Below are 11,125 nucleotides of genomic sequence, written 5' to 3'. Positions count from 1 at the left end.
CAATAGAGATATCCAAAAATATTAAAGAATGCAGATATTCAAAACAAAAACAACCTGCAACATAAGGGGGAAAAATTGTCATTATTAATACTGGTGGGAAGCAGTCATTGTAAAGCCACATCAGAAGTTTATCCAATAGTTTGAAAGTGGACTGTCAAGAGCATGGTGAAACACATAAAAAGGATAAGAGCCCCATTATCAGAAGCAACCTTGAAGGAAAGTATTTTTCTGCAAAGCAGCATGCAAGGATTTATTTGTAAACTCACATTTTAAGTGGGTTTTTTTCAGGTTATCTTTTCCTATTTTAACAAAATATTATTTAGGCATGGAACCCTCCCTACCTCTTTTATGTAAATAATCTCAGGAAAAATGGGCAGATCCCCCTTAAAGCTTTAGCCTAAATTACTTGTAGGTCTGTACATTTAAATAATATTTGTAATTTATAAGAAAAAAATTTTTGTTGACTATTAGGGATGGGAAGAGACACATAAAAGCAATATAAACACATAAAAACAAGTCCTCTTTCTTAGTTATTTCTGCAAAAGATTTGTGGATTCTACTGTGCTAAGGATGTTGTATGAAATTTCTCCTAATTGGCATATTACTTTAAAAATAAGAACAAAAAAAATTAATTTATTGTGCATTCATTTATTATCATGACAGAAAAGAGCAATATGATACATCTCTTCTGGTATTTAAAAGTTACCTGAAGTAGATTTGTTATACAGTAAAAGTGATTTATTGTCCTGCTGGGTAAAACAAACTGTAATAAACACATACAAAAAGACCAGAAGAATTGAATTTCCCTCCTTTGGGAGATGGCATTTCTCAGCATGGAAAACATATTATTTGAACAGTCTAATTTTATATATTTTCTCCTAAGTTTTTAGTGACTGAAAATTTAATTTATGGTATTTTTCTTTCAGTTCTTTCTTGACACTTTTGAATATTCCTCTATGTGATTGTATGTACCACATAGTAGTGTTCCAAGAAGAAGAACAAGTCCTCTGTGGGACTACTGGCTGAATGAAGATTATCAAATTCAGAGTAATAAGTAGAATACAAAAATACAACCCTGCCCCTGCTTATGTCAAATGAGGAAGGGATCTATTTCTCTTTCCTTATTAAGGTATGAAATAAATTTCTAAGGATGTCATAGAACTCGGCATTATACATAGAAATTATGTAAAGCCTAATCCTGATGCAGAACAAGAGTGACACTCATTTTTACCTTACACATGGCAGGATGAAAGTTGAGTGCTCTAGAAACAATATATATTTAAACCTATAATTTTCACCTTAAAAGTAAACACATAAGGACCTAAAAGAAACTGTCATTACTATTAGTGTGCTGCCTAACAAAACATTTTTCAGTCTGATCATCATAAAAGTGGCATTAATATAGTTTCATGTCAGATAGCAAAAATAAAAGCAATTTTTAGTTTGTTAAGGAAGAATGCAAGACTAGACTAGATAGCCATCAATACTGCAGAAAATTATTATATACTACACTGGATCACAGCTTCTGAGTAAAATTTAAAAATATTATTTTCTTGTGATTAAATGTAATTCTGGGACTTTTATGAAAGAGTGGTGCATTAAAAACATTCAGAATATATCTTTTTGTCATGTCAGTACTCTTTGAACATCTGCTGGCCTTTTTTTTTTCTCTTGTGTGTGTTATTTTGAAGGAATACAGCTTAGGAAGGATATGGAATAATTTGAGACAGTCCAAAAGAAGCAAATAGAAATGACAATTGGTATACATATCTTGACCTACAACATACACAATAATCTTGTAATAATGTAAAAGGAGGTCTTACAGAAGAAAATTCATCTATCTTTGTATAGTCTGAAGACAAAAAGCAATAAGGTAAAATTCCATAAAAGGAGATTTAAATTAGAAATCATGAAAATATCTTGAAGAGTGAGGACAGAGAAGTACAAGAACAGGTTGCTTAGGAAGGCTGTGCAATCTGTTAAAGGAAGTATTTTACAATCAGACTTTAGGAGTGACACAATTATAATATATTCTGTCCTCATGCACAAAATGTATCCAAGGACAAGATAACCATTTTTACTGCTATTTTTAACTCCAGTGATCAAATGTATCTCTAAATATATCCCTATAAGATGGATTTTCCCTGGGAAAAAATGCCACTGGAAAAAATTGCTTTCAATTAACATAATGTATCTAGTTCTTATGCCTAGAGTTCACACTAGACATAAGCAGAGAAGACTTGGGAATGATTCACAAGAATGATCAAAGATATGTGAGGCATCTTTTCTAGAGGTATGAATAAAATTTAGCTTATCAAACAACAGAAAAAAGAGTGACTTAGTCTCTCTACCGCCAGAAGAATGTAAATTTCAAAAGTAACAGGATCTGCAAAGCAGCAGACTAGGATATAAGGCACTGTAACAGATAATGAACAAGAGCACAAATTTTTAACAATTAAACAACAAAATAATTTACCAAGGACTTTAACAGGACATATGAATTTATAGAAACAGATATGAAAATTATGCTCATGTATAACTATAAATTTAGACTCAAAACAATAATTTTATTTTGACCCATTGATATATGAATATTCATTCAATGTCACAAGTGCAACATCAGCATGCAGGAGCTGGGCTGCTGAAGTGTTCAAAGTGCCTGGTGAACTGTGGATACAGAAAGAAACACGTCACACCTTATAGTTAACCTTATCCAGAAAGTGCACCTGGATTTCAAGAATGCAGAAGTATCTACATCACCCTTGGAAGGGGGAACTGAAACCTTGCAGTCCATGTAGAAGGTACAAAACACTAAGGAGGCAATGCAAGAGGGATTCAGTTGTCTAAACACACTCAGTCGCATGATGTCTTCTTGTTCAGTATGTTTAATTCTGAGACATGGATGTTTTATCAGGAAGAGGCAGTGAGAGTCTGTTGTGATGGACCAAAATCTTAACAATCTTTCCTTAAGGAAGGATAAAAAATAAGTAACAAGTAAAGAAGTAATTATGGATTCACTGCCCAGAGAGATCACTGAAGGCTCAAAATTTGAAATTAGCCCCCTCCTAAAGAAGTCTGTAGTTGTGTTGAAACTTCCAGCTCCAAGTGTATGGGAGTTTTATGATGATTTAGTGGATCTTAGATGGCACTGAGTGTCTTTGTTTAGATAACATCACAATGTTGAGTGCTAAGAATTAATTTTTTAAATCTTTCGGTGATATTTTTGTCACGGCTGTGTTTAGGTAAATTAAGCTAGTACAGACACTAACTAAAGCACTTTCCAAAAACTGAATGACTGAGGATTTGAACTAAATATGATCTGCTTCAAACTAAAACCAGAAGTAATGAAGGAAAATACTGAAAGAAAATACATGTTTGTATAACACAATTATTTTAATTTCAGTAGCATGCAAAGGCTATAATCAAGAATTAAACCCAACTTACTCTACATAGTTTGCATGTACAGAACATAAAGATCATTCCTGCTTTCTAAAATTTTAATGCTCACTGTCCACTGGGCTTTTCTAATAAATAATGAATTCTAAATGAAGAAATAGAAGGGCTTTTTCTGTGTGCTATTTTCTAATGCACTATTATGTAACTTAGTTGCCAGCACATTGCTAAGCACTCATAAAAGATGGTCAGAATGTGTTCTTGACCCCTGATTCCAGCAGACATACAAAGAATCAGTCACTATACAATATATCATGTTTCATATATATATTTTTTATGTATTTTGCGATTTTCTTTTCTCAGTACCAGCTGGAGAACAGGTCACTTTCAACCCCACTAAGAAAAGCAAATACAGCGAACTACTATTTGCTTTTCTTCTCCACATCCATTTTTCCCAGGAGGCTGAGGCAAACAGTTGTTTCCAAGCATCTGCCGCTTGTACTGACAAATTAACACAACAGAATTCTAGAAGGCTATCAGAATCTCAAGGTTAACTTTCAGAAAGCAGTAACTGAAATGCATCAGTGCTAATATTAAACTGTTCCTTTTATCTCCCTCTTTGTGCTGCATTGGTTTTGCTTCACATGATACCATAGTGCAAGATAGGTTATAAATTATTATCTTTGATTCAGTGATTTTTGCGCTAGTTAAATGAGTCTTTGCTTTGCAGGTTTTTTTGAAAGTGTGTACTAAAACATCCCTGAAACATAAAAGAAAAAAAATATATATAAATATTATGATGGCCAGTCATGTCCACTAAAAAGCTTTCTACTCCCTAGTACACCTCCAAGGTAGTAGAATTAATTACCTGTGCAGACTTCATACCACAAGTTCATGTAAAGCAATGTCCTTCAACCAAGAGTAGAGGCTGAAATGTGCCTACAGCTCAGAACTTATTGGAACAGTTTTGCAGCTGTTAACTTTCATAGCATACCTGACCCTTTAGTGACTCCTGTGGATAAAAAGCCTTTTATATTGGTTTCTAACTTAGCAAAACAGAAAGTGTAATTTCTCATGATCTGCTACTTATTTGTAGAAAAATTGCAAAATTATGAAATGGATTGAACTGTCTTTAATCAAGGGATATGTTTAGTCCATAAAACATTCTTGTTTGATGTCCAGTGAGTTCTAAAAGGAATTCAGTTCCACAACAGAGCTGCCAATCAACATCTATATTGTCTGCAACGTAATACAGTATCATTAAGCAGGATTAATTATCTTTAAAATAGAAAATCAGTAACTACAAAATTATTTTAAATTCATCATCTATATTGTAAAGTGTATTTTAATTAACCTCTTGGCTCACATAAGCTGCTTTTAAAGAAGTGGGCAGGAAATTAATCCTACAATAAGTCTTAAAAGTGAAAAATCCATATGTTTAATTACAGAGAGCAGAGAAAGTTGCTCTTCCCCAAAGAAAGATGCCCCACCAAAAAATCAAGAAGTCTAAATATTTCCAAGTGAGCAGCAAGTGTCATGTCATCTCTTGACAGTATTTTTCCTGAGACTAAACCATAAACAGCTACAAACTTGGTACTATACTTTAGTAGAACAACCACAAAAAAAGGCAAAAATCTGTGTTCCCATTTGGTATTTTACTTCTACAGCTTCTACACTCATTGATGTAATTGTCTGTATTTTCCAATATCCTACATATATTTTCTTCTGAGCTGATCTGCAGTGCTACTAAGATCCTCATTCAAACCAATTAATTTTGCAGATCCTACAAGAAGTTAGCCAACTAAAACTGGTGTCTTATTCCATTTTTGGAAATATCAATATACAAATGAGAGTTATACAGGATAAAGACCTCAACACCCATGACTACATCTCAATTCTAATACTACCTTAAATCATCCTCGAGAAGCCCTCAAGACAGGCAGTAGTATTCTCTTTTCACCTATTCTGAGAAACACTTTCATACAATTAGGTGCTACAGTCGTGAATTCTTATTTTTATTATTAAAGAAGCACTGTTAATAATCTAATGTCAAAAGTTGTTAGTGTTGATAATACTGAGAGCTGGAGTGTTTAATAATTTGCTAGCTTTGCCAGGGTTCCTCTTCTCATAGTGAGAAATCAGATGACAAGTTTTCTACAGTCTTGAGGCAACACTAACAAGCTGCATGAAGATCATCCTCTCTCACCCCATAAAATAATATGATATTCAAATTAATCAGATGCCCTCATGATGAAGACAGTTTTAACTGAACAATTATGGAAATTACTGCACTCACTTAGCAACTTTTCAGGCACTAATGATTAGCTATACTGTAAAAACAGGGGTTTTTTTAACTGATGCCTTCATTAATGGTCGCCACGACCTTTCTTTGCTACTACAAATTCTATCAGTGTTCCAAAACAAGATCCCCAATACAGGGAAACATTATTGTAGGTAGGATACATCTCCAAGTGCAATAAAAAAATGACTGAAAGAACAATAAAGATTCTATGTCTGTAATATGCTCCTAATGTTTTATGCATCTCAATTATATCCACACAGACATACAGATGAAAAAAAAAATGCTGGCTTATAGAAAAACACTGTAATAAAAATGGTAAAACACTTCCCATTCTAGCTTATGAGCTCAAACTAACTGGAATGGAAGACAGAAATACTTTAACAGAAATACACCTTTCTTTTATACTTTATGAGATAAACCTGTGTTTCATAGTGCTTCTATTACTGGAAGCTCTCATTCCATTGTTTAATTCCACATATTTCCTCCCATTCCTTTGTGACTGCTTCAATGCCAGCATCTTTTACAGTGCAGCCTAATTAGGCAGAATATACACTGCTTTGTAATCTTCTGCCATCGCAGCTGCACTACCATTATCAGCTCATGCAATATGTTTGGGTGGTTTGAGAAACTGCATACCTTTGGCTTATCCTGAACCAATATTAAAAATATATGAAAATATTTAAACTTTTTTACTGAGAAATAAGATAAATATATTTGCTTATAAGCAATCCTTAAATTAAAAAAAAATGTAGATTTGTTACCATTCACTCACCTATAGATTAATCATGTACCTAGTGGTCAAAATGAAAATGTAATCACTTTTGTATAACAGTTGCATGTTTAAATAGGAAATGTATTAATTAGTCATTTACTCCTAAAATAAAAGATAGTAAAAAGTTGGAAGTGAAAGTACGGTACATTATCTGATACTTTTACATTTTCATTCTGCACCAAACAAAAAATGTCACACTATTAATGACAGTACTGATTTGAAAAGGCAACAATTAAGTATGTGATCCCTTTAAACCTCAGAGTTTTGAACAGTAGTGGTAGTTATTTTAACTCTGGAGAGGGTTATGGGTCCCTTACAAGACTAGGACTCTTTCACCCTGCAGAGCTATCCTTACAATTACAAAACCACTAGGCTGCTGTATCATGAGAAACTTAATTAGCACTCTAAAAGGGGACTTCTTAAAACAACAATTACTGTGAACACACAGTAAGAGAAATCTTTGCTTGTGTACTTCCATTTTACCTGTAAACTGCCTCACACTTCAACAAGAAGAGTACTTATTTCTTCTGAAAATCTGTGTGCATTAATACATGACTAGAAACTGAAATGCTTGAAATACTTAGTCTTAGAAATGAGATGAAATATAATTCATTTCCTTTCTTAATACTAATCCAACTCAGGATGGTTAAATAGCATTTAAACACTCTGAATCCAAATGTATATGTTAACGCACAGGATATGTGTGTCATATTTTTTTTAAACTCTCCCTTGATTTGGCCCCTTTTTTTCATCAATATCACTTAACTCAGATATTTTTAAAGTACACATCACCCCCTAATCTCAAAATTACTCTCCTCCTTCAAAGAACTATTTCTTCTTCTACAATTGCTGAAAAAATTAACAAAACAAGACAAAAAAGGAAAAGAAAAAGAAAAAGAAAAGAAAAAGGAAAAATGAGTGCCCAAGACTACTGAGCTGAATTAAGTTTTTTGCAAGAATAAGGAAACATCATTGTCCCATCACAGTTCATTTAATCTAAGAAGAGGCCTCTAATTTCTGAAGGAGATGAGAATCCCAATAAAATACATCTGCAGATAGAAAGGTACTTTAGGGAAAATCTTAAAAACAATACATAAATTCTTCCTGTACAATTTTCTTTATGGGCAGAGGGAAACATTTTTTCCCTTACTCTCTAAGGTGCTATATAACTTTATTTCTAACAAAAGAGTATTAGAAAGAGCTATGTTTTATGTGGCCATACCCTTCCAGGAAAGATCTTAAAACAGTATGAAAGAGAGGAAAAGCATATCCCAATACATGCTGATATAAATGATGTGACGTATTTTCTGTACTCATTGCCCAATCAATAACCTTCATACAAATCCAATACAGCACACAGTTCAATAAGCCTGGTAGGCAGTCCTGTATTAACAAAGTATACAACATTTGACCCTGTACAATTAGCTACATTAGATTACTTATCTTTGTAAGTAACGGAAATTTCTACTTGCACATGTTATCTTCACATACAAAAGTAAATGGAACTTTCTAATGTGAGTACAGTACATTATCAGTGGCTATAATTACAACTCTTTTTTTCTAGTTTATCCTGCTGAATTTTTTTTAATTTCACAACACAAGTCTAAAAAGCCACACTGTATTTGAAGTTGAAACCCTTGTTTTATAAGTACCAGAATTACAATAGATTATGACATAACTTCTACACATAGTTTCCTTTCTGAAAGGCTGGAACAAATCTCTAGTACACTGTGCTGGTTTGGACTAGGATATAGTTAATTTTCTTAATGGCATGTAGTATGGGCTGTTTTGGATTTGTACTGTAACTGTAATCCAGTACTGCTGAACAACATTTACCCAGTCAAGGCCTTTTCTGCTTCTCACCCCGACCCACCAGTGAGGAGGCTGGGGTCCACAGGGAATTGGGGGGGACACAGCTGGGAGAACTGACCCCAATTTATTATAGGGATATCCAATACCACGAGGTGTCACACTCAGCATACAAGGCTGGGGAAAGTAGAAGGAAGCAGGGACCTCTGAAGCGATGGTGTTTGTGTTCCTAAGTCACCATTTCATGCAATGGAGCCTTGTTTTCCTGGCAATGGCTGAACACCTGCCAGTCAAATTAAAGTAATGAATTAATTCCTTGTTTTACTTCACTTGCATGTATGGCTTTTACTTTACTTGTCAAACTGGCTTTATCTCAAGCCATGAGCTTTTTCACTTTTACTCTTCTTATTATCTTTCCCTTCCCACGCAGGGCAAGTGGGTGAGTGGTAGCGTGGGGCTGAGTTGCTGGCTTGGGTTAAACCATGACATAAACACAATTCAAGAAACCATTCAATAAATCCAGAGATTAGTTACATGACAGAAAATGAGTCTGAGCTTTAATAAAACCTGTATATATTTGCAGTTTGAAGATCTATAGCTGCCCTAGGAGGCAGTCAGGTAATTCATTCATTCAATGTGCATTATTGAACTAAAATAATCAAAGCTTTCATTGCTCTAAATTGTCTGTGCAGCCAGAGTTTACTGTTTCACAGTTATCTTTGGAAATTTTTAAAGAAGCAAGAGTATAGTTATCCAAATTGAACTAAACTGTTAATCTATTTCTACTGCTACTGAAAACTTCCAGTGAAAAATGGACCATCACTTTGCAACTGTTTTTTTGCATAAAATACAGGTTGTCTTTAGCTTCTGCTCAGGAAATATGGGATGCAGCAGTAAAAGGCTCTGTGAAGAAAAATTCAAAGAGATGGCTATGTATTAGCTAAAGTGGCAGAGATTCACATAACTTCAAAGGAGGAGGTCTGGCTTAAGAATGACTACTGGAAGGAAAATAGAGAGATTCATGATTTGGAGACAGATAGGACTATTGAGAATAGAAGGAAAGGCTACACGCACAGACTATTCCCTATTCTGTGTTTGTTCTGAAGCCAGAACAGTGCATCATAGCTATTATAGCCATAAATACAGTACAAGTGAGAAGACACAGGACATAATGGAGGCGAAAATAATGGAAGCTACAAGAATGATAAGAATATCAGAAGGCAGGCTAGGGAAAAGTACATCTTGACCTTACCCAGGAAAAAATTAGCAATCAGGAGGAGAAAAAAACAAAGAGGAAAAATAAATATATGGCAACACATTAAAAAAGAAAGTTAATCATTAATATTACCACAATTATATTAACATCCCTTGTTCTACCTAAATTTAAACTGAACATAATTACTTCATATTTCCTTACTTTGCAAAAAGGCTTGGAGGAAGTTGTGTGATATGGGTTTCCTTTCGTTGCTTTCTGAAATCTTATCCAGTAGATTAAGTGTAATCAGCAAAAATCCTCTAACATAATGGAACTATGCCTGAACAACAACTTTTAGGATTTATTTCTTCTCATTAAATATTTTTTTCCTGCTTATTCTCTAACATTAGTATACTTTTAGCCTAGTAAACACATGCTCTTAATGGAACGTTATAAAATGCTTCTGATTTACTTTTTACACTCTTTAACTTTCTAAATATCTTATTTTCAAACAAATTTTCTTACTTCCAGAAGAAGTTCTTCCAGATGGCAAAAGGAAAGTGAAAATTAACATTACATCCTCCATAAAACAGAAGTGAAGACCACCCCTACAATACCTTTTCTTTTGAAAGAGAAAAGCAAAGAAGGAAAGAAAAAATAAGAAAGGAAAAGACAACAAGGAAAATAGCAATAAAAAGTTTTGGGATACTGTGAGGATATAGAACAGATATCAAAATTTGATCTCCAGATTATTCATATGCCAACTAATCCATTATTAAAGCATGACATTCCTGAACCACTTACAACACATTCTGTTAATGAAATTATTCAGAAACATGGAAGAAATATTAGAAATTAGAATTACTGCAAATTTTTCCCTATAAAATCAGTCAGCATAAAGAAAACATCATGCCACAATTCCTTCAATTTTCTTAGAACTCAAAAGAACCATGGGAGCTATTGAATTTACTTGTTTATAGCTACACTATGAGACACTCATTCCAAGTCTTTTCATTCACATATGAGGTGAAATCCTGTCTCTGTTGAAATCAATGAGACTTTTGCCTTTGATTTTAATGAAACCATAATTCTGATCAGTGTTTGTACTCTCTCTCATGGCCTAGAGATATTCTCAACAAAAAAATCAGGCAAACTACACCACAGGGATCAATTCATTACAGTTACTTTTCATATGGCAGAGGAAAGAAGTGTTTTGATTCAATGGGAAGATTGTGATGTTTACCTAGTGCAATAATTTGCATTGAGTCAGTCTGCAGTGTTCAAACACAAACATTCTTCTGTCCTTCAGACTTCTGCTATTACAGTAGACAATGATAATATATTGTTTCATTGAGTTGGTTATTAATCTCATTTTGACAACTATTCACAGCCCATTTTCACTGCTTAGGAAAAAAAGAATAAAGTACACATGAAATGTTAGTGTATGAAATATCAGTGAAACCATTTTTACAACATTGCAATTATATATAACTACAAAATAACTATATAACATGATTACTTACTGAACTTCTATCCACATTTCTTTTCCTGAATTACACCCATATAGCTGACAGTGTATAAGGACTGGCAATTCCCCCAGCACGCTGACTTTCTCAATTTATCACTGTATTGAACACCCTACTCTAATGTAAAA

Source organism: Lonchura striata, chromosome 3, assembly GCF_046129695.1.
Source record: "Lonchura striata isolate bLonStr1 chromosome 3, bLonStr1.mat, whole genome shotgun sequence".
In the NCBI taxonomy this organism is placed as follows: domain Eukaryota; kingdom Metazoa; phylum Chordata; class Aves; order Passeriformes; family Estrildidae; genus Lonchura; species Lonchura striata.
Note: the sequence above shows the minus strand (reverse complement) of the source record.